Raw genomic sequence first — 23,682 nt, 5'->3', positions numbered from 1 at the left:
GGCATTTTTTCTTCCATATTGTTGCACAATGATTTTTTTTTTCTGTTTTCTTGTGGATTTTTGGGTAAAATGACTAATGTCATTGAAAAGTAGAATTGGTGGTACAAAAAAAAATAAAAAATTGCCATAATATGGATTTTTAGGTGGAAAATTCAAAGGGTAATGGTTTTTAAAAGGTAAGGAGGAAAAAACGAAATAGCAAAAGCAGAAAAGGGTTCTTAAGGGGTTAACAACTGTGTGGAGTTTGTTTACCCTGTGTTTGTGGGAGTTTCTTCAGGTTACTTCAGTTTCCACCGACACTCAAAAGCCTATTGATAAGTGATTGACTTAGGGCTTGGAAATGCCCCTTTAAGCTATGAATAGTACTGCAGAATATACAAGCACTATAATGGAATTCTTTTTATAATTGTTTACAATAAACAAATGTATCAGCAGGAAAACCTGAGTGTAAACAGTTTAATAGTTAGACGGAGCTAGTCATCAGGAAAGGCATACCTTTCTTATTTCAATTGTCATTTCCAGCGCTTAAATATAAGCCTTTTTGCTAATATGCAAATGAGGCTCCAGTGCCCAGGGGGCCTTTTATAGTACAGCAAGAACCAAGTAAGACCAGTCCATGTCCTCTTTGTTTGGTGGCTGCCAGTCAAGCAGGGTAAGAGGATTCAACTGAGCTGGTTGGTGGTGATAAAGAGGATATGAGCTTAACTTGCCTGGGCTCTTGCCAAGTCTCATTTTCATTGTAACCAAAAAGGCTTAAATATCAGCACTGGAAAGGACTTTTGAAGTAAAAAAGGTATTCCTATAAGCCGCAGGGTTTTTCCGCTTTTGCATTTTCATTTTTTCCTCATCACATTCTAAAAACCATAACACTTTCAATTTTGCACATAAAATTCCATATGATGGCTTATTTTTTGCGCCACCAATTCTACTTTGCAGTGACATTAGTCATTTCACCCAAAAATCCACGGTGAAATGGAAAAAAAAATAATTGTGTGACAAAATTGAAGAAAAAATGTCATTTTGTAACTTTTGGGGGCTTCCGTTTCTACGCAGTTCATTTTTCGGTAAAAGTAACACCTTATCTTTATTCTGTAGGTCCATATGGTTAAAATTATACCCTACTTATATGGGTTGGATATTGTCGTATTTCAGAAAAAAAATCATAACTACATGCAGGAAAATGTATGCGTAAAAAATTCTCATCTTCTAACCCCTATAACTTTTTTATTTTTCTGCATATGGGCCGGTATGACTGCTCATTTTTGCGATGTGTTCTGGAGTTTTTATCGGTACCATTTTTGTATTGATTGGACTTTTTGATCACTTTTTATTAATTTTTTCATGATATAAAAAGGGACCTAAAATACACTATTTTGGACTTTGGAATTTCTTTGCGCTCACGCCATTGACCGTGCAATTTAATTAACGAGATATTTTTATAGTTCGGACATTTCTGCACGCGGAAATACCACACAGTTTTTTTCATGGGAAAAGGGGGGTGATTCAAACTTTTATTAGGGAAGGGGTTAAATTACCTTTGTTCACTTTTTTTTGCAGTGTTATAGCTCCCATAGGGACCTATAACACTGCACACACTGATCTCCTATTCTGATCCCTGCAAAACCATAGCTTTGCACGGATCAGTGAGATAGGGGCTTGATTGCTTGACGGCTTGACGATGGCTTGACGATCGGACACCGCAGAGAAAGGTAAGGAGACCTCCGCCTGCGTCCCAGCTGATCGGAACATCGCGATTTTATCTCGATGTCCCGATCAGCCCGACTGAGCTGCCGGGAAGTGTTTACTTTCGCTTTCAGACATGGCGGTCAACTTTGACTGCCGCGTCTGAAGGGTTAAAAGCGTGCGGCACAACGATCGATGCCGCACGCTGTTAGCCCAGGGTCCCGGCTATGATTAGCAGCCGGCACCGACCCGGTATGATGCGGGGTCATGGCGTGACCCCGTTGTAAACACCGGGACCGGGCGTAGTCCTTAAGGAGTTAAAGATGCAAATGACGTGCATAAAATGTTAAAATCTTTAGCCATTTAATATACTCTGACACCGTAAACAGATGCAAGGTTCAGAGTTAGCCTATATACACATCATTTTTGGGGCTTATTTTCAGCCTTCTTTTTGGCCTTTTTTATTTGCTGTTAATCCTTTTTTTTAGCCAACTACAGCTCAAAATGAAATTCAAAATGCAGTTTGTGAACAAAGCCATTGGTTGTGTAACAGTCCAGGACAACAAGTAACTTAAGTTCTAGTAGGTACATGGGCCCATATTTACTAAAATGGTCTAATTATTAGGCTATACAAACTTAGAAAGTCTTAAATTGATTCTGTCATCAGCATCATCCACACTAACCTGTTAGTGTAGGCTTGTAAGGTGGGAGATGATATTGAACTTTACCGTTTCTTGATCCATGGCTATATTCTTCTTTTATTGTTTTTATATATATATATATATATATATATATATATATATATATATATATATATGAATGTGGCCTGGTGCATTCTGGGCATTGCTAGACTCGAATGCATTGTGATGTCCGGCCAGCATCCTCACAGTAAATATTCACTTTATGCATAATGACATCCCTATCCCTGTGAAATGTCTCTTGCAAGTAGAGAGACTTTACTTTTGGTCTTCTTTCTGCAACTATTGTGCATGCGCTGCTCCCAGATTACAGCTGGAATCAAGTAGCGCTGCTTTGAAGTCTCAGGCACAGTAGACTGTAAGTGAAAGCTCTCTGATTCTAAGAGAGATCTCACAGGGGAGGAAGATTAGTATGCAAAGAAGGACATTTACTTTAAAATCCGAATTGGACATCATGGCGCACTAAGGGCTTAGGAATGCCCTGAGTGCACCCAGCTGGATCATTTGCATGAACACAAAAAGGGCAATAATGGAAGAATAGAGCCACAGATCAGAAAGCAGTGTGACCATTGTTATCAGCATCACTCACACTACAAGCCTGTACCAATAGGTTATGCGGTTAATGCAGATGACAGATTCCCTTTAAATTGTGCCAGATTTAATAATGTGACTAATGCTGATTGATAGCACATTTTAAGACTTTCTAGTATAAGTCTTCACTTCTGTTCTAAGGTCAAGGGATATTGCATACTGGAAATATGGTACATAAAGGAGCTAGCTTTACAGCAAACAGTGGAGTCTTCTTTTTAGGGTATGAGGATTCAAGATCTCAGGATACAGAAAGGCAGTAGATGGCAAATATGAATCAATGACACATGAGCAACCAACAGGAAGACAACCAGGCTTTTCAGTGTAACAGTGGGGAAATTGTAAGGACTCCATGAAGGTTCCCTGCTACAGGAATCTGATTCTGAGTTTAGGATGCAAGTTAGATTCACAGATTTACACTCTGAGGATTGCTTTCCTGCACAAAGATCTCCTGGACTTACTGACACTAAGGGAAGTAATCCTAAATCTTAAAGGGCTACTCCACTGGAAAAAAAAAATTTAATCAACTGGTGCTGGAAAGTTATATAGATTTGTAAATTACTTCTATTAAAAAATCTTAATCCTTCCAGTACTTATCAGCTGCTGTTTACTCCAGAGGAAGTTCTTTTCTTTTTTTTGTTCACAAATCTCTTTTTATTGAAAGTCATAAGAAATCGAGTAAAACAATAACAATGCACTTTTTAGAATTCAGCGGTCATGTCTCCAGACACAGTAGAATCTACACAGTATGATCATCAGATAGAGGCATGCCAACACAGATACAGGCTGGAGCAGCATCACCAACAAGTTAAACATAACATAACTATCGCATAACTAACGAACAATGAAGCCCAAACCTGTCTACATCAGCAAAAAGCCTAGGTGTACAAGTGGCTACTAAGACAGGTGTGGAGATGCAAAAGGGTTTAACCATAGGGAGAGGAACTTGGTTAATGGGTACGGAGGAAGGGGTTGTGGAGTAGGGTAATGCATCGGCCGGCCGGCCGGGCAAATGTCTGTTTGTGGCATATAGCCAGAAACTGGAGGGGGGGGGGAGGGGTGGAATAGAACCGCTAAGGTTATGAGCACCAACCTTAAGTTAGGAGAGAAGAAAGGTTAAATGTAAGCAGTAAAGGGCCTATCCAGATGGGGATGCAAGTCTGAGTTTATGTGAGAGCCACGTCTGCCACAGAGTTTTAAATTTATCATGCGTGTGTGAGTGTCAGCTAGTCATTTCCTCCATATAGCATATTTGATTAATTTTTTTGACCCACTGGGACTTGGAGGGGGGGGGGTCTGTCTCCACAGCAGCGGAACCAACAGCTTAGCAGCTGCCAGCATATGCGTGGGTAAAGAGTGAACTGATGGTTTGAATGAAGAAGTGGGTAGCGCTAATGCTATAGTGGCCATATTAAGAGAGATGGAGCTCTGACAGACTGAATTAATTGTGGCCTCAACCTCTCTCCAAAAGGGATGGATAATAGGGCATGACCACAATATGTGTTCAAATGTGCCCACAGCACCCACACATTTCCAACACATCTTGTTGGGGGATAGCCCAAATCTGAATAGAGCCTCTGGGGTTTTGTACCACCTAGTTAGCAGTTTGAAATTATTTTTCTGAAGCTTGATACAACAAGAGAAGTCGTGGGAACACCGGAGCACCCAGCGGCGTAGGTCATCAGTTAAAGTAATGCCTAGTTCCTTTTCCCAGGACTGGAGGTAGAGAGGGTATAAAGAGCTGTCATTCTGAATAAGATGTTTATAAAACGCAGAGAGTTTCAACTTGCCCTGTTCACCATGAATGTAGAGCTTGTCTATCCACGTAAGGGACTTGGCAATGGAAAATGCTTTCAAGAAGGATGAGGATGCTTGTCTAGCTGCATGAGCATGGAGTGGAGCAGAGGGGTGAGATCGCACCAGAGACCAGAAAACTTAAATATCAGGGGGGGGGGGGGGGGGTTATCTTGAAGGAGATCTATCAAGGTGGTAGAGGGTATCTCGGACCAGAGCAGATTAGTGCAGCCTCCCAAAGGTCCAAGAGTTTGGGGGATTAGCGAGGCCAGGGCTACGGGAGGGGGGACCTCCTTTTGGCCAGAGTCAGGGGTCATAAGATTGTATTTAACTAGTAGGGTGCCTTTTAGGAGTGGGTTACGAAGCACAGCGATCTCCGCCCTCTGGGGGATTCACAACAAACTAAGATTACGGGCCTCTAACTGTCTAGTTTCCAGGCCTGGATCTCGTAAAAGACCTTTATCTGTTGTCAGCTCCACCCACCGTTTCAAGTGGATCGCTTTATAATACGCCTCAACATCAGGGAGACCCAGACCTCCATGTTGTTTTTACGTGTCAGGACAGGGTGGGCTAAACGTGGTTTCCCTTTCTTCCAAAGAAAATTAGAGAATAGGTGTTTAAGGTTCAGGAGATAGGATAGGATTTGGGGAGGTGAATCAGGAGTGTAGATAGTGTGTAAAGAAACATGGGGTGGACATAAGTCTGTAAGAGATTCTTACGACCCATCCGGGACAAGAAAGGCAAGTCATATGAGCGCAATGTGTCTTTCAGTTTATGCAAAAGAGGCGTAAAGTTACAATCAAATAACTTGGGCAAATTATTCGGCAGTCTGATGCCGAGGTATTTCATAGAGACTGAGGGCCATAAAAACGGGGCAAGGGATTTAATGTCGTGGACAGTGTGTGCAGGTAAAGAGATATTGATAATTTTGGACTTAGAGAAATTCACCTTAAAATTGGATGCCTCCCCAAAGGCTGACAGGAGCCGGAGTACTCCAGGTACAGATTTGCGAGGGTTTGTGAGTAGAAGCAGAACGTCATCTGCAAACGCCGACACTAGGTGTGTCTGTGAGCCAAATTTAAGACCAGATATCTCTGGGTCCTGTCTGAAACCCTGCAGAAGAGTCTCCCCTGTCAGGATAAACAGAGATGGTGACAGAGGGCAGCCCTGTCTTGTCCCATTCCTTATCAAAAAAAGGGGGTGAGAGTGTGCCATTCATTTTAACGCAAGCGTAGGGCGTGGTATATAGGGAAAAGATTGCATTTATAAATTGGGGAGGGAAGTGAAATGAAAAGAGGGTTTGTTCCATGAAGTCCCATGCCACTCTGTCAAATGCCTTCTCGGCATCGGTCCCGAGAAGGATCATAGGTGTCTGAGAGTCATGTGCATGCTGGATGGCATGAAGGTGTTGTGCCTCCCCTTTCTCCCCTTCACAAATCCAGTTTGGTCCGGATTTAGCAATGTGGGTAGCAAATTACTAAGCCTGGTTGCGATCAGCTTAGCCCAGACCTTCACATCTAAATTTAAGAGGGAGATCGGTCTATAACTAGCACATAGAGACGGGTCCTTCCCATCCTTTGGGATAACCGTAATGTGTGCCTCCGGAGATTGTTTAGGGAAATGCTCACCTTGCAGCAGTGCATAACACATAACTGTGACGCGGGGAGCGAGGATGTCAATAAACTTCCTATAGTAGGGGATCGTGAGTCCATCCAGTCCTGGAGAGGAGACAACATACCTAATTTCTTGTAGTGTGAACGGTCGGAGCAGGTGGTTTGCATCATACGGGGTGAGGGTTGGGAGTTGTATTTTACTTAGAAAGGCAGAGATACATGGGGACCTGTCCTGCAGAGAGGTATGCATCGATGGTAGATTATATAAGGAGGAGGAGTAGTTTGTAAAGGCACCAGCGATATCTTTAGAGGAGGGGAGGGAAGTGCCGTCTGGGGTAGTGATGTTGTGTATAAACGACTTTTCTCTCTGTTTGCGTAGCATTGGGGTCATTAGCTTGCCTCCCTTATCACCATGTACGTAGAGTTTATGTTTAAGAAACTGTAGGGCCCGGGCACTTTTGACGTTAAGTAGGTCTTTCAGCTTGTCCCTAAGGGTATTCAAAGCCTCATATACTTCCTGAGCCGTGGATTGCTTGTGTTGCTGTTCTAAGGCAGATATCTGGCTAAGTAGCAATTCAAGTTCTTTGGCTTTTTCTCTCTTGACTCGGCTGCCCAAGGAGATAAGGAGACCCCTAATATAAGCCTTGTAGGCTTCCAACATACAGGGGAGTGATAAGTCAGGAGTAGTATTCAGCTCAAAATACTCTTTCAGTTTAGATGTCAGTTCGGTTACATGCGCAGCCGAGTCAAGGAGAGTTTCGTTTAAGCGCCAGGTCATGTCTTGTCTAGGGAGGGTAGGGAAAATGACTGTTGCATCTACTGGCGAGTGGTCAGACAGGGTGGTCGCACCAATGGTGGCCGAGCGCAAGAAAGGGAGAAGGCTTGCGTGTATAAAAAGGTAATCCAGTCTCTGATGCGATCTATGAGGGGCAGAAAAAAAAGGTGTAGTCAGATTCCAAGGGATGGAGCAATCTCCAGGAATCCACCAGGTCCAGCTCCTGCAGTTTTCGTCTGAGATGGTTGAGTGCAGAGAAAGAGTGTACGGAGCGGCGCCTAGAGGAATACCGCAGAGGGTCCAAGGCAATATTGAAATCGCCACCTAACACAATAGGTCCCTCGGCAATTTTTTTTAGGTTATTTAGTGTAGCTATGAGCCATCCAATCTGGCCTTTGTTAGGGGCATAAATGTTTGCAAAGGTGTAGGTTGCATTGCCAAGGTTACCTTTGAGGAAGAGAGCTCTACCGTCACTGGAGGCATACTTGTCGAAGAGGACGAAAGGAGCATCTTTATGTATGGCGAATGATACTCCACAGGAGGCAGAAGACGGGCCTGGACTATGAGACCAAAAGGAATAAACATTAGTTGGTAATCTAGGTATCTTACCCTCCTTGAAATGAGTCTCCTGTAGAAAGACTATGGATATGGTATCCTTCTTAAGCAGTGAGAGGACATGACTACGTTTGGCAGGGGAATGGAAGCCCTTCACATTATAGGAGCATAGTTTCAGGGCTGCCATAGAGGAGGTGAAGGGTTTATGGACACATAAAAGTATCCCAGGGCTGTAAGTGAATGAGGTGCAACCATATAGCAGCAAATGATATAGGGGTTACAAAGGGGGGGGGGGGGTAAGCCGGCAGGGCAGTATGTAGATATGGGGGAGAATAAATGTAATTTCCAAGTTTGTTAGAGCGTTATACTATACTGGGAGGGAGGGAGCAGTGAAGGAAATGTAGGCAAGGGCCTTATGGGCCAGCAGGTAGGGGAAGGAGAGAGGGGGGAGAGACTATAAAGGGGCGCAATAGATACAGGGAGCCTGAAGCGTGAGCCCACGAAGTGTGTAAATGGTGTGAGGGCAGGTTAAACAAGAACCTTAAACTTAAATTAACTAGGAAGTTATTTTCTTTTCCTTTCTGTCTTACCATGGACACCTCTGTCCATTTTAGGAACTGTCCAGAGCAGAATAGGTTTGCCATGGGGATTTGCTCCCACTCTGGACAGTTCCTAAAATGTACAGAGGTGTCAGCAGCCCTAGTGGTGGCGAGCTGAGCCCGCAGGGCCTGGAGAACCTCCAGTCGGACATTCTTCTCAGGGGAGGCATACACGTTGATGAGCCGCACGGGCTCACCCGCCCAGGAACCGTCTGTGACGAGAAGTCTGTCACGGACTGAATCAAGTGCAGAGTTACCTCCCCCTGATCAGGATGGCCACCCCGCAGACCTACTGTCACCCCCACCAGACCAGTAGGAAGGGCCGTGAGACCACAGCCTTGCCAGATGGTTGTAAGACCTAGAAGCAGACAAAGCACATTCCTGCAGCATGTAAACATCACACCTCTGAGAATCTAAGAACGTAAGGACAGTCTGAAATCTAAGCCTAGCTCTAATACTCCTCACATTAATGCAGAAGATGTTGAGATCAGCCATGGGAATAAAAAGAGAGGTTAGTTCAGATACTAGTTATGGTATCCTGGTATCAGCTTAGCTCCTGTTAAGGAATATAAAAAGCTGATCAGGATTTTATGCCAAGCCAAGCCCGATCAGCTTTTTACATTCCTTAACAGGATCTAAGCTGATACCAGGAAACATTACCTTAAAAGGGCATGTAATGAGCTGCTTTGCATATTCCCCTATACAGAATGCCCATGGAGTGCTTAATGGCCTTCTGAAGCTCTGTTACACCAGAAGTGGTGGCCTTGCCCTGAGGTAAATACTCATCCCCTTTAGCTGCTCTCAGGCCTCTTACCCCTGCCAAGCCAGATCACCCTGCTCTGTACTGACGAGTGGCAAAAACCATGAAACAGCCGTCTGCGGATGGGTAGAAACTTCCCTTTTGGGGGAGTAGTCTGGCTTGGCATAAAATCCTGATCAGCTTTTTATATTCCTTAACAGGAGCTAAGCTAATACCAGGGAACATTACCTGAAAAGGTGACATAATGAGCTGCTTTGAATATTCTCCTACCCAGAATGCCCGCAGAGAGCTTAATGGCCTTCTGAAGCTCCGTTACACCAGGAGTGGTGGTCTCGCCCTGAGGTAAATACTCATCCCCTATATATATATATATATATATATATATATATATATATATATGTATAATCAGCAGCTAGGAATTTATCTCCCCTGCCACAGGTAGCGTTTGTATACATTTTTACATTTTCTAAAATAACTTCCTGTGGAGCATATAGCAGTTGATAAGTACTGGAAGGATTAAGATTTTTAAATATAAGTAATTTACAAATCTGTTTAACTTTCTGGCACCAGTTGATTTAAAAAAAAATTCCAGTGGAGTACCCCTTTAAAATTTAGGATTGCTTACTTTAGTGTCAGTAAGTCCAGGAGTACCAGTACGTAATTCTGGGTGCAGGATCAAATTCAACTTTACTCAGTAACAGTCACAGTTCTGAGACTTCTTAAATGGAGCCTGAGCTGTTTTGCAGGACACACTACCTGTGAAGGTGGTGTGGTGAGCTAATTTAAATATTTTTTTACTCAGTAACAGAGATAGATAGAAGATACTGTTAAAGGCAGCCAGTCCTGTTAGGTACAATATCATTTTTTTTTTGCAATGTAGACACAAATTCGATACTAGCTTCCTATGCTGTATGCAACTTGTCATCCTATGTGGTCCCTTACAAGACTGGAGAAGAAGTGCTACTTTGTCATATAGCAAGGGCAGTGACAGGTTAAGTGTACTACAGGCCCTGAAACGTGTATGACAATAGCAGCACTAAAGAAGTGCTTACTTTGCGGCACAGATAACTTTATATATTAATATGTCACTTTTTCCCATCTAGGGGACTTACACATTCAACAGCTTGTACAGAACACTTTAACACTACTATATGTATACTAATACTAATGATTAGAAGTGAACTGTTTTTTTTTTTATTTCGTTTTCTCCAACTACAGATTAATTGCCCTTTGGTAGAGTTTCATATGTGCACAATCCTTTAGAAAGCCCCCAGTAGCTATGCCAACTGATCAACACCCCACAATTCCATCACAGGAGGAAGAAACTGGAAGCTGCAAGTGACTGGCCTGTTGCTTTTAACCACCTAGATGCTGCAGTCACTATTAAACACTACCTCTAGGGCCCTAAATTAACAGGTTTGGAGCTAATTCCAATGAGGGTTAATGACAGCAAGTGTCAGCTTATGATAGCAGCCAATATTTCTGCATATGGAGCTAGTTCAGGTACTAAGCATGATTCATACTTCTTCAGAACGTATATGCCATAAATGTATTGTAGCTGTCACTAAGGGGTTGAGAACAAAATATTGTGCCCCAGACCTCATCTCCAAATCAATTAAGACCTTAAAACAGAAATAGGGACACTGTATCTCAAATTTAATTCTGAATTAGTGATTCCTTTATCTAACAAATTGCTCAAAAGCTTCCCTTTCTATCACAAACTGCTATATATGGGTCTCTAGTCTAGTCCCTATGATACTCCCCAAATATTGACCTCCCTGCTGCCCTCACTTTCTCACATACTTCTATTATTTTTATTTTCCACTCTAATACACTGCAGGAGCTTTGGCAAGTAACTATAATGTAACTTATACTATGGTACTCTGAAGATCTAGACAGGGCTAAACGCGTTTCGGGGTAGAATGGCAACTATAAAATGGCTCATTTCTCAGTAGCGCTTTGTATTTTCCATTGTACCCCTTAAATGCGTTTAGCCTTGTCTAGATCTTCACTTGTACCCCAAGTGTATATAAGGATCACCAGCATTAAGGATTCCCCTATATTCATGCAGTCCAGCTATTCAGGCTGCTATTAGCAAGATACGACTCACTACTGCTCAGCTGGAACAGCTACATCAAAATATCAAAATGTTACCATCCAGGCAAAGGCACAGCATCAGATACTACTCCTTGCTGATTAGAGCCTGCCAGCTCATTAGATGTTGCATGTCATCAAGGAGAAGCCTTTACCAGCTATACCAGTTATTACAGGCACCGAATCACTGAATGGGAGAACAAATGAGTGGTGAGACGGCACATATTGCCGATCATATATCTAGGCCATAGGATTTTAAGCACATAGTGCTCTTAACTAACCTCTGGGGGGGGGGGGGATAGAATCTGAATGATTTACTAAGTGATGTACCAATAAACATCTGACAGCACTACAAGCTATATGGAGTGTTTTTTTGTGTGTGTGTTTTTTTTATTCCTAGGTCTGCACAGAACCCAGTGACCAAATTTATTCATATGCTGGATAAAAAGTGAATGTTATTTCAGGTCTACATGATTTTTATTTTCTGATTTTCATGACATTTTAGGAATCTATTTGCTAGCAGAGTTTATATATCTATTATATTGGTTATTCTATGCTTCATTCATGAGTGATATTACTGTATTAATTTATGTTGCATTTTTATCCCTCGCACAAGGGCCCTGTGACCGAGTTTAATTTTTAAATAATTTTATGTGCTTTTGTTCTTAAAGGGGTTCTCCCTTGCTTATACTGTTTTTTGTTATTATGTTTGTGTGTTATGTGTGTATAAATATGTGTTTTTTTATGTGTGTTGTGATTATGTATATATGTATTTTCTTACCTTTTGTGAAGATCCGGAAGCTGGCATCTTTTTCTTCCAGTGGGTTGCTGTGCACCTCGGCCTCCGCAATGTTGTGTTCGGTAAGTGGGATCTTCTGACGTCCGAGGCAAATCTTTTCTTCCTGTTTCTTCCGTGGCTCAGCGACGAATCTTCCGGCGCATGCGCAGTTTTTTTTTTTTTTTACCAATAAAGTTTTTTTTGTCTAATTGACAAACTGTCTGCGCTTGCGCGAAGCTGCTCTATTAGCGTAGACCTAACGTATGATACGCTGTTAGCGTAGCACTTGCGTACTCGCGCATGTGCAGACAGTTTGTCAATTAGACAAAAAAAATTTTATTGGTATAAAAAACAAGCAACTACCTGTGCATGCGCCGGAAGAGGCCACAGATTCGTTGCTGAGCCCAGGAAGAAACAGGAAGAAAAGATTCACCTCGGACGTCATAAGATCGGAAGGACAGAAGCAAGAACACACCCCCCGACATCCCACTTACCAAACACAACATGGCAGAGGCCGAGGTGCACAGCAACCCACTGGAAGAAAAAGGGACCAGCTTCCGGATCATCACAAAAGGTAAGAAAATAGATATATACATAATCACAACACACATAAAAAAACACATACTTATACACAAATAACACACAAACATAATAACAAAAAACAGTATAAACAAGGGAGAACCCCTTTAAAGAAATAGTCATTTGTCCTTGAAGCATGATCTCTCATATCCATTTATTTCACCAATACCAATACACATATTTTTCAGGGTACATTATGTGCTGGTTCATTTTATGAATAAGTGATATTCTGGAATTCTTTAGTGTATACTATAAATATTTAAGAAAAAAAGGTATAACATTCAATAAACTCAACTCACATGTCAAATTCTACTAATTTATAATAGTAATTTTACAATTTACAATTTTTAATCGTGCATCTGTTTAGTTACTATGGGTTAAATAACATTCTCGTACACACACAAAAAAAAGGTTCTATCATTTAAGCCAATGTTAATATGCTACAGATGTAATGCTCCTGCTATATGCAATACTATTGTATTTCTAGTGGATGAGGTAATGTCTACATCTACTTTCAGGGGAAAAAATAGGTCTAATTTAAAATCTAAATGACTACATTGGTCGGAATCATAGATTAGGGTGATTAATAGTATTTTGCGTAGATGGTTGCCCTATCAATTTTAATATTGCTTTTTACTTTTCAGCAAATATATGTAAATGTGATATTTCAAATAGAGGCTGCAAAGTCAAATATATATTATAACCTTACATTCGGTACATGCAAAACAATGTCCTATATATTTATTTTAACCTTACACTTATGCTGAATAAGTATGTTACCTAAAATGACCACTGTTAAGGAACATTATTTAGGACTCTTGGCATTGATGTTTAATAAAAAGAAAAAAAAATAGGAGAGTGATGACTATTCAGTAGAGTAAGAAATGCTTCTTTCACAGTAATAATGAATACTTTCCCATTCTTGGCTGTAATAGTGAACCAGCACATCAGATATTATTATTATTATTATTTCAATTTTATTAAAATATAAAGGTAAGCTTTCAGTATTTTCACATTGAAAGGGTTTTAGAAAGTTAAAATATAAAATGCAGATACAAAGGTCTAGATGCAAAAAAACAGTGTAGGTGAATTATTTTTATTTTTAATAATTAATTATTATTAGTATTATTATCCCCTTATTATCAGGCCAGCGTGAGCCTTAAAGACAACGTCATATATTTTTTTTCTTCTCACATTCAAAGAGCTATAAAGTTTACACTTATTTTTCCATTTCTGTAAATGTATGAGGGCTTATTGATTGCAAAGCAAGTTGCATTTTTATCGCACTGTTTTGGGGGGTAAATATAATTTATGGAATAGCTGTTATTTTTTGGCAGCATAATAAAAAGAAAAAAAAGATTAGTTTCAGATTTTGATCCCGATTCAGGGACCCCCACCCACGATCGTCCTGCAATTACCCATGCTAGTCAGAGAAAGTACAAGACATTAAACAGCTGGGTCTGGTGCAGAGTGGCTGGCCAAGTGAATATAGTGAGAAGAAGCTGTGATGCATACTGCATTGCTGCTTACCTTTAGGTCACTCAGCAGCAGGGATGAAACACATCTGAAGCAAATCACAAAAGTTTGGATGCTAATGAATGGGGGAATGTTATGACAAATTGACACACTCATTCCTATCAGTCATTTTTGAGGGAATATAATGTAAAAAAAATATATATTCATTGAGTGATTTTTTTTTATTTTTTTGCTGAGGGAATGCATAATAAATAAAGAAATATAAAAGAGAAAAGAGCAAATATGCAATGTAACATGTAGTATAAATCATTTTTTTTATAAAATACATTAAAACCGTCACACACCCTCACATAGACTTGCATTGAGGGGGAGGGCCGTGACGTCATGAGGGGGGGGGGCGGGGATATGACGTCACAAGCTCTCGGCGCCGGCTCAAGCGTTTATAACAGTTTGTTCCAAATGCTAAGCAGTACCCCTTTAATTATATTAATCATTACTACTAAGCCAGGACCAAATGTGCATATTTTTATGCAATGCCCTTTTTTAAGAATGTATTTATTTATTTATTTTTATTAAACATTACTTGTATGATATGAGATTAACAAATTATCCCAGCATCATCAATTCATTAACCCCGATATGTTTTTTTACAGCACTTACTAAGAGGCCTTAGTCTAGGCTGCCATCTTTTTGTGGTGGAAGCCTAGCTGGAGACCTGTGCTGGGAACCCAGGAGCTTCAGTCAGGTCCAGAGAAACCTCTGATCTGGTATTTAACCCCTAACCTGCCATCAAATCATGACCATGGCCTGCAAGGAATCTATAAGAGCATGCAAGGCAGCAGCCTGGTGACACTATCTCTGAGTGTTAAACATATTCTATGGTAGCTGGGGGCCTCCTCCTCCATCACTTGTCTAAGTACATTATGGAACGAGTTGCAAAGTTAGTTAAAATAATTTAGAAAAATATCTCCCACACCCGCCCTGTTCCCTCCATGTCTATAGTGTGCTGTTAAAGGATATAAATTTGGTACTGCTGTAATCATACTGACCCATAGAATAAAATTAAAATAGCATTTTTTTACTGGACAGTCAATGGCATGAATTTGAAATGCAAAAAACAAACAAACATACAAATTTAAACAAAATCACATTTGTTTTATTATACCCCACCAAAAAAAAAAAAAAATCTAATCAATGTTAGAAACATAGAAACATACCGTATTTTTCGCATCCAATTTATAGGTGCAAAATCTAAAAAAAATAAAGATTTTGAACCCAATAGTGGTCTTCAACCTGCGGACCTCCAGATGTTGCAAAACTACAACTCCCAGCATGCCCGGACAGCCGTTGGCTGTCCGGGCATGCTGGGAGTTGTAGTTTTGCAACATCTGGAGGTCCGCAGATTGAAAACCACTGCAAAGGAGGTAATACTCACGTGTCCCCGCCGCTCACGGGACCCGTCACCGCTGCCCTGGATGTCGCTCCATCGCTGTCGACGTGTCCCCGTCGCTCCGGAACGTCTCTGCTGCCAGCCGGGTATCCTCGCTCTCCGTCGCCGCCATCACGTCGTTACGCACGCCGACGCATGTACGCGACAACGTGATGACGAGGAAGGAAAGCGCCGGCCATACAGGGGATCCCTGAACGGAGAAGACACCGAGGAGGCAGGTAAGGTCTCTCCCAGTGTCCTGTAAGCACTAACCCGGCTATTCAGTCGGGCTGTTCGGGACCGCCGCGGTGAAATCGCAGCGGTCCCAAACAGCCCGACTGAACAGCCGGGTTAGTGTCACTTTCCCTTCAGACGCGGCGGTCAGCTTTGATCGCCGCGTCTGAAGGGTTAATACAGGGCATCACCGCGATCGGACCATTTGGCCCATCTAGTCTGCCCAATAATCTGAATCCTATCAATAGTCCCTGGCCCTATCTTATATGAAGGATAGCCTTATGCTTATCCTATGCATGTTTAAACTCCTTCAATGTATTTGCAGCGACCACTTCTGCAGGAAGGCTATTCCATGCATCCACTACTCTCTCAGTAAAGTAATACTTCCTGATATTACTTTTAAACCTTTGCCCCTCTAATTTAAAACTATGTCCTCTTGTGGTAGTTTTTCTTCTTTTAAAGGGGTTCTCCGGTGGTTAGACATCTTATCCCCTATCCAAAAGATAGGGGATTAGATGCCTGATCGCGGGAGTCCCGCCGCTGGGGACCCCCGGGATCTTGCACGCGGCACCCCGTTTGTAAACAGTCCCCGGAGCGTGTTTGCTCCGGGTCTGATTACCGACGACCACAGGGCCTGCGGCGTGTGACATCACGCCTCCGCCCCGTGTGACGTCACGCTCCACTCCTCAATGCAAGCCTACGGGAGCCAACCCAGAGCATGTCACGCCCCCTCCCAAAGGCTTGCATTGAGGGACGGAGCGTGACGTCACACGGGGGCGGAGGCGTGACGTCACACGCCGCTGGCCCTGTGGTCGTCGGTAATCAGAACCGGAGCGAACACGCTCCGGGGACTGATTAAAAAGGGGGTGCCGCGTGCAAGATCCCGAGGGGATAAGATGGATAGGGGATAAGATGTCTAAGCACTGGAGAACCCCTTTAAATATGCTCTCCTCCTTTACCGTGTTGATTCCCTTTATGTATTTAAAAGTCTCTATCATATCCCCTCTGTCTCTTCTTTCTTCCAAGCTAGACATATTAAGGTCCTTTAACCTTTCCTGGTAAGTTTTGTCCTGCAATGCATGTACTAGTTTAGTAGCTCTTCTTTGAATTCTCTCTAGAGTATCTATATCCTTTTGGAGATATGGCCTCCAGTACTGTGCACAATACTCCAAGTGAGGTCTCACCAGTGTTCTGTACAGCGGCATGAGCACTTCTCTCTTTCTACTGCCTGTAACTCTCCCTATACATCCAAGCATTCTGCTAGCGTTTCCTGCTGCTCTATTACATTGTCTTCCTACCTTTAAGTTTTCTGAAATAATTACTCCTAAATCCCTTTCCTCAGATACTGAGGTCAGGGCTGTGTCAAATATTCTGCCTGAGGGTTTTTACGCCCCAGGTGCATTATCTTGCACTTATCCACATTAAATTTCAGTTGCCAGAGTTCTGACCATTCTTCTAGTTTTCCTAAATCCTTTTTCCATTTGGCATATCCCTCCAGGACCATCAACCCTGTTACATATCTTTGTGTCATCAGCAAAAATACATACCTTACCATCGAGACCTTTTTCGATATCAGTAATGAAGATATTAACCAATATTGGTCCCAGTACAGATCCCTGAGGTACCCCACTGGTGACAAGACCTTGCTCTGAATACTCTCCATTGACTACAACCCTCTGTTGTCTGTCACTCAGCCACTGCCTAATCCACTCAACAATATGGGAGTCCAAGCTCAATGACTGCAGTTTATTGATAAGTCTTCTATGAGCAAATAGGCGTTGAAAACATAATTCTACTAACGAACGGGAGGGGGGGAGAAGATAGGGGTGGATGGCTGTTGATGATGGAGGCCGTCTCTTCAGTGTTGCTGATATATCCCGAGGAAACTTATAGACATCTGGTGGGGAACGTTGGCCCGTGTGTGAGAAGGTTGAGTAAGTGAGTAACGAGAAGGGATCAATTGGCCCCAGGTGACAACAAACTTATCATGGTCCCTTTGGCCCAGCAGGTAACTTCCTCCAATCTGCAGATTTGATTAAGTTTAATCAATCCATTGGTGGATGGATGAGGCTGAGGTATTGAGCCACAGGAGATGAATAAGCAGCTTGGCAGCCGTGATCATATGGGTGGGTAGAGCATGTTAAGAGGGGCGTAGTGAAGGTGTGGGGAGCACCAGTGCCACAAAAGGTAGGTTTAGTGCGATATTAGAGGAGCTTATCTGATTGATTACACTCTCCCCCCTCCCTCTGGAAAGGCTGAATCAATCAACAGTCTAACAAAATGTGTTGCAAGGTACTTGTCTCCTCCTGACATCGCCAGCACAGCTTTGAGTCTGAAAGTTCCATGTAGTATAGTCATTCAGGGTTGTTATACAAATGGGTGTGGAGTTTACAATGATTTTCTTGGGTTTAAATGCACCTTGAGAAGCCATAGGAGTTGCATAGAATGAAACTCTTCTCTTCCTCTGTGAGGGTTATGTGAAGGAGAAGTGCAGAATAGTAGTAAGAGAGACATATCTTGGAGGAGGCTCTGGAGAGTACTAGCTCTTTATCATAAGTGGCTGGAGAAAATTCAAGTGATGTGGTTGCTGGAGGTGGGTATGCTTGGTATGTATAGAAAAGAGGAGCCATGTAGCATCTGCAGACTTTAGTGAGGGAAGGAGGATATAGTGGGTTAGGTGGGCCAGCGAGTGAGGGGGGGGGGGGGGGCAGGTGTGAGGCAGATGGTTGATGCAAGAATGCTTTAACTCTGAGAAGTCATCTCAAAAGTGGCTTAAGGGCAGAATGAGAAGAGAGGAGCGGAGGAAATCAAAAGGTGTACAGAAAATCTGCGCCCAGTTAGCACCTTTCCAGGGTCAGATCCCTGAGGAGGTTCCCAACTGTTACTATATTCACCCATCTATGTTTATAAATTGCCCTATAGTATGTTTCTATGTTGGGGAATCAATAAGTTATATTAACCGCAAAAAACAAGCCCTCATATGTCAACAAAAAACAAATGAGTTAGGGGACAGTTCGAAAAATGAAAAAGTGAAGAAAACAATTAGGAAAGAAATTGACTTAGTCACTAATAGGCTAAACTGAATGAATAAGCCAGGGATGGTGTAGGGAGAGTGGCAGCCTGGGCAATTGTTTAGGGCCCCATCCCCAATAGACATATGCTAAGTGTGGATAGATCTTTTTAACCCCTTAACGACAATGGACGTATATTTACTTGAGCGCGCTTCACAGCCGGTGGTTCGCGGTTGCTATCAGCTTTAGAGGTTGCAGCATCTAAAACGGGAGAAAACATATGTCGATTAGCTCAGTGGGCTGTTCGGGACAGCCGCACTGCGGCGTCCAGAACAGTTTAGAGGACGGGGAGGGCGCTTTCTTGCCTCCTCACCGTCCGATCGTTGGTTTGATGATCCAGAATAAAACTTCAGATCACAACGCAAATAGTGAGCCCTCATCCAGCCCTGGATACATAAAAATAAAAAATTTATAGGGGTATAAACATACTATTGTAAAGGATATAAACATAATAATTTTGGTGCATGTGGTTATAATTTTTAGTAGTAAAATAAGATAAAACCTATATAAATTAGGTACCTTGTAACTGTACGGCCCTACAGAATAAAGATATAATTTCATTTTTACTGAAAAGTGCACTGTGTAGAATTGAAAGCCCCAAAAATTTCTAAAATGGTGTTTTTTTTCCAATTTTGATTAATGTCATTACAAAAAACAATTGGTGGCACAAAAAAACAAGCCCTCATATGGGCCTGTAGGTGCAAAACTGAAAGCATTCTGATTTTTAGAAGGTGAGGTGGAAAATATGAAAAAACTAAATGATATGTATATATCCCAAAAAAATGGTGCAGCACTCCATAAGATAATCCAAGGTGCAAAAAGGTTTATTCACTTCATGTCAAAGGCATAGCAATATTTCAGATCACATAGGATCCTTTTTCAAGCTCATACAAACACACATTATGGGTAATATATACCAAAGCGGACATTTCAATCATGATACAATAATCACAGTGCCAATTAGCAAAAAAGTTTACAAAAAGTGCATATTTAGTGAATCATATTATAAATATAGGACATTAGTGCAAAATATAAATAAAGTGCTTACATATGCATTACAATCATTAAAACAGCTTGAAAATTACAGTAGATATTGTACAAACATAATTAATTGCACACACATGTATGTCATCCTGCATAATCATACCCATGTGCGGCAAATGGTCTATGGTTGTTCAATCTAATTTTTAGGCTCCAAGTAGTTTGGCCTACATATATCAATTCACATGGACACATTAATATATATATATATATATATATATATATATATATATATATATATATATATATTACCCATGTCAAATCACATGTGAGAAAATGTTTAAGATTGTATATTTTACCAGTAACTGGATGTGTGAACATTTAGCCTCTGGACATGAGTTTGCAATTGACACATGAAAGACATGAGAAAGATCCCAGTCTTTTAGATGTTAAGAACGTTCGGCCTGATCTCTTTTGACTCTTGACTTATGAATGCACCAGCCTATCCCTTAAGTTACATGACCTATGGTATGACATAAGTGGTCTTTATGTGAATTCTTTAATATTAGGATAACTCCTACCTAGAATGTACCAATGTTGATTTACATTTTTTTAAATAGATCCACTCTTAGTACTATAGGTAGAAGTAAAAGGAATTTGTTTATCGGAGTGTCTTACTTTAGTTTGTAGAGTGGATTCTCTACCTAGAGTCTCCACTCTATTTCTATGTTTCTCAATAAGATATTTGGGATATTTGCGTTCCATAAATTTGGACGTCATGAGGTCAAGGGACTTTTCCATAGCTTCTTCTTCATTAACTATCCGTTTCACCCTCAACATTTGGCCAAGCGGCAACGAATTGACCATCTGTCGAGGGTGACAACTCTGGCAATGCAATAATATATTTTCGTCTGTTGGTTTGACATAGAGTCTTGCATGTAACTGATTATCCTTCTTGACCACCAGGACATCCCAAAAATTAACGCTGTCTGAAGATTGGGTCATTGTAAATTTAATATTGTCATCAGTTTCATTGAGGAAGGTATGAAATAACTGGAGTTCTTTCAGAGAACCCTCTCACAGGAGGAAGATGTCGTCGATATATCGCCACCATCCCAGACATTGTCTGAAATGGTGTGATAGATAGATGACATCTTCCTCCATGGCAGCCATATACAGATTAGCGTGCATTGGTGCTACGTTTGTCCCCATGGCAGTTCCGATTAAATGTAAATAATATTGCTCATCAAATAAAAAATTGTTATTGGTCAAAGTTAATTCCAACAACTGTAAAAGAAAATTCTGAACCGCCATGGGGAACACAGAAGCAACAGATGTTTTACGGATAGCTTTCAAGCCTTTCACATGATTAATTGAGATATGCAAACTTACAATATCGAAAGACACAAGTAAGGTGTGTTCCGATATTGGCATGTTTAGTATTTTGGTCAGGAAATCGTTGGTGTCTTTGATATAAGATTTAGAAGCAAATACATAGGGTCTCAAAATGTTATCTAATAATTTAGAAGCATTACTCAAGATACTCCCTCGACCTGACACAATAGGCCTATATCGACGACATCTTCCTCCTTTCCATTCATTTCCATTGTATCGGCTCTGGTTGGCCTGGATGAAAAATGTGCACTTTATTATTTTTTTTTGCTTAATGATGTATATGCAAAATTCGGTTAATGTGTACTCTAGTGGAGCCCTTTCCCCCTCCCCCCCCCCCCCCGCCTTTTTTCCCCTTTTTACTTTTTTTTCTTTTTTTTAATAATTTTTTTGCCATCTTTGGAATAAATATATGAAGGAATTATCACTACAGGAGGTGTATGTATTAAATGTCGGGAAGTTTGACCTTGACAGACTGTAGAGAGGACCTATGGGGTCTAAGTGGGTTAGGAGATGTTATTTACACTCTTGAGGCACTGACCATTCATGGTCCGTTGTCTCACTGCATTATTCTCTATTATAGATGGAGGATATGGGGGAGACATGCTACATGGTAACTGCACTATTGGCAAGCCCCACTGTATCTGTTGTAAATGAATAACAAAAAATAATCACCTCTCTGTGGGGAATATATACTGGTGGACGCAATTGTCCAGCTTTAATTAGGAATATCATTTTTCCCTTACTCTTGCCCTTAAATAAGATGGCCCCCTAGGATTCCGGAGATATGCGGAAGCCTATGGTAGATTGTGGTCTTTTGGTCACATGATCCCGTGGGTCACGTGGTTGCCGGCGGGGTCATGTGTACATAGACCATACCCATGGGTGTAACCGTGCTATTGAGAATTGCGCTGGAGTACTATGGCTCCTTGGGATTAAGAGGCTCCCGAGTCAAATGACCGCATGATGTAATGCATCACGTGATTTGTGCACTTCCATCCTTGCCCACCAGCTTTGTTTACAAATGGCTGGGGAACACGCTGTTGCTGTGAATGGCCGGTAACATGGACGGAAGGTAACTTCCCTTAATTAATTATTTATGTGGATTCACATTGTGAGTTTTGAGAATTTATTTGTATTTCATGCTTATATCCACTTTTAATGTATTAGCACGTGCACTTATATAATGGAACACTTATGATGAACTTTTGATCATGAGATATTTATATTGTTTACACTGCTATTATGATGATGATGTCACTGTATCAACCCACTTGTGGGTTGGTCATTGTAAATTGATGACCCTATGAATATGTTGCACAGAGAGTTGAAACGTTGCAGATGTGATGGGTGAATAAAGATCACTGTTGTTTTCACTTCAAATATCGCTGGAGTGCCGCCTTTTTTTTGGACTTCTACAAGTTTGGATGCCTGTGGTCTGGGCTTGGGCTTGCTGAGCACCCACTGGGAGTTATCTTCATTGTGCCACTTCTACATTTGTTTTCTGGACTATATATATATATATATATATATATATATATATATAGTCCAGAAAACAACAAATGTAGAAGTGGCACAATGAAGATAACTCCCAGTGGGTGCTCAGCAAGCCCAAGCCCAGACCACAGGCATCCATGGCACTATATATATATATATATATATATATATATATATATATATATATATAGATGCAAATCATAAAATGTTGCAGTATCTTGTAATACCTTTTTCATTGGACTAACAGCATTTTGTAGAGACAAGCTTTTGGGATTCCTCCCTTTATCAAGTCCAAAGCAAATCTAAGCTCACAAGTAGAAGACACAGGTTACATCTCACAAATATGCAGGGGTTAAGATGTGGAGAATTCACACTAAGATGGGCCATAAATTTTCCTGTTATGGGAAAATAAACTAAATAGATAAGAATGAGAAAAAGGGGGAGCAGGGGAGAGACTGCTAATTAGCAGGACATAGTGAGATGTAAAAGAGAACACAGTGCAGGTTATAAGAGAATACAGTACAGCACAGGTTATAAGAAATTTTGATAATGAGATAAGATGCTCAAATCTACATTAAGTCCCCTGTTTTTCGAGTCAAAAAACAGTATCATTTTGGCTTCAAATGTCTTTCTCTCTTGTGTGTTTTTAAAGTTCCCTCTCAGTATCTTGATTGTAAGGTCATGTATGGAGTGGCCTGTTTGGGTAAAATGATGTCCAACTGGGGTGCAATAGTCATTTTCTTTTTGGCGGTTGATGGAATGTCTGTGTAGATTCATCCTTTCGTTGAGTTTCCGGCTGGTTTCACCAATGTAGAATCCCATGTCACACTTGGTGCATTGTATCATGTAGACCACATTTGGGGATGTGCGGGAGTATAGTACCCTAATGTTATATGTTTTGTTGTTGTGGGTGGCTTCCATCTTGGTGCAGATATGTTGGCAGAGTTTGCAGCGTGGTTTGTTGCAGGGTTTGGTCCCATTCTCTGTGACTGTTCTTTCTGTAGGTAATTTTCGGCTGACCAGCTTTTGTTTTAAATTGTGTGGTTGTCTGAAGGCCAAGATGGGAGGTTCAGGGAAGATTTCTTT

Source organism: Hyla sarda, chromosome 5 (genome assembly GCF_029499605.1).
Source record: "Hyla sarda isolate aHylSar1 chromosome 5, aHylSar1.hap1, whole genome shotgun sequence".
NCBI lineage: Eukaryota > Metazoa > Chordata > Amphibia > Anura > Hylidae > Hyla > Hyla sarda.
This window is presented reverse-complemented; position numbering follows the sequence as displayed.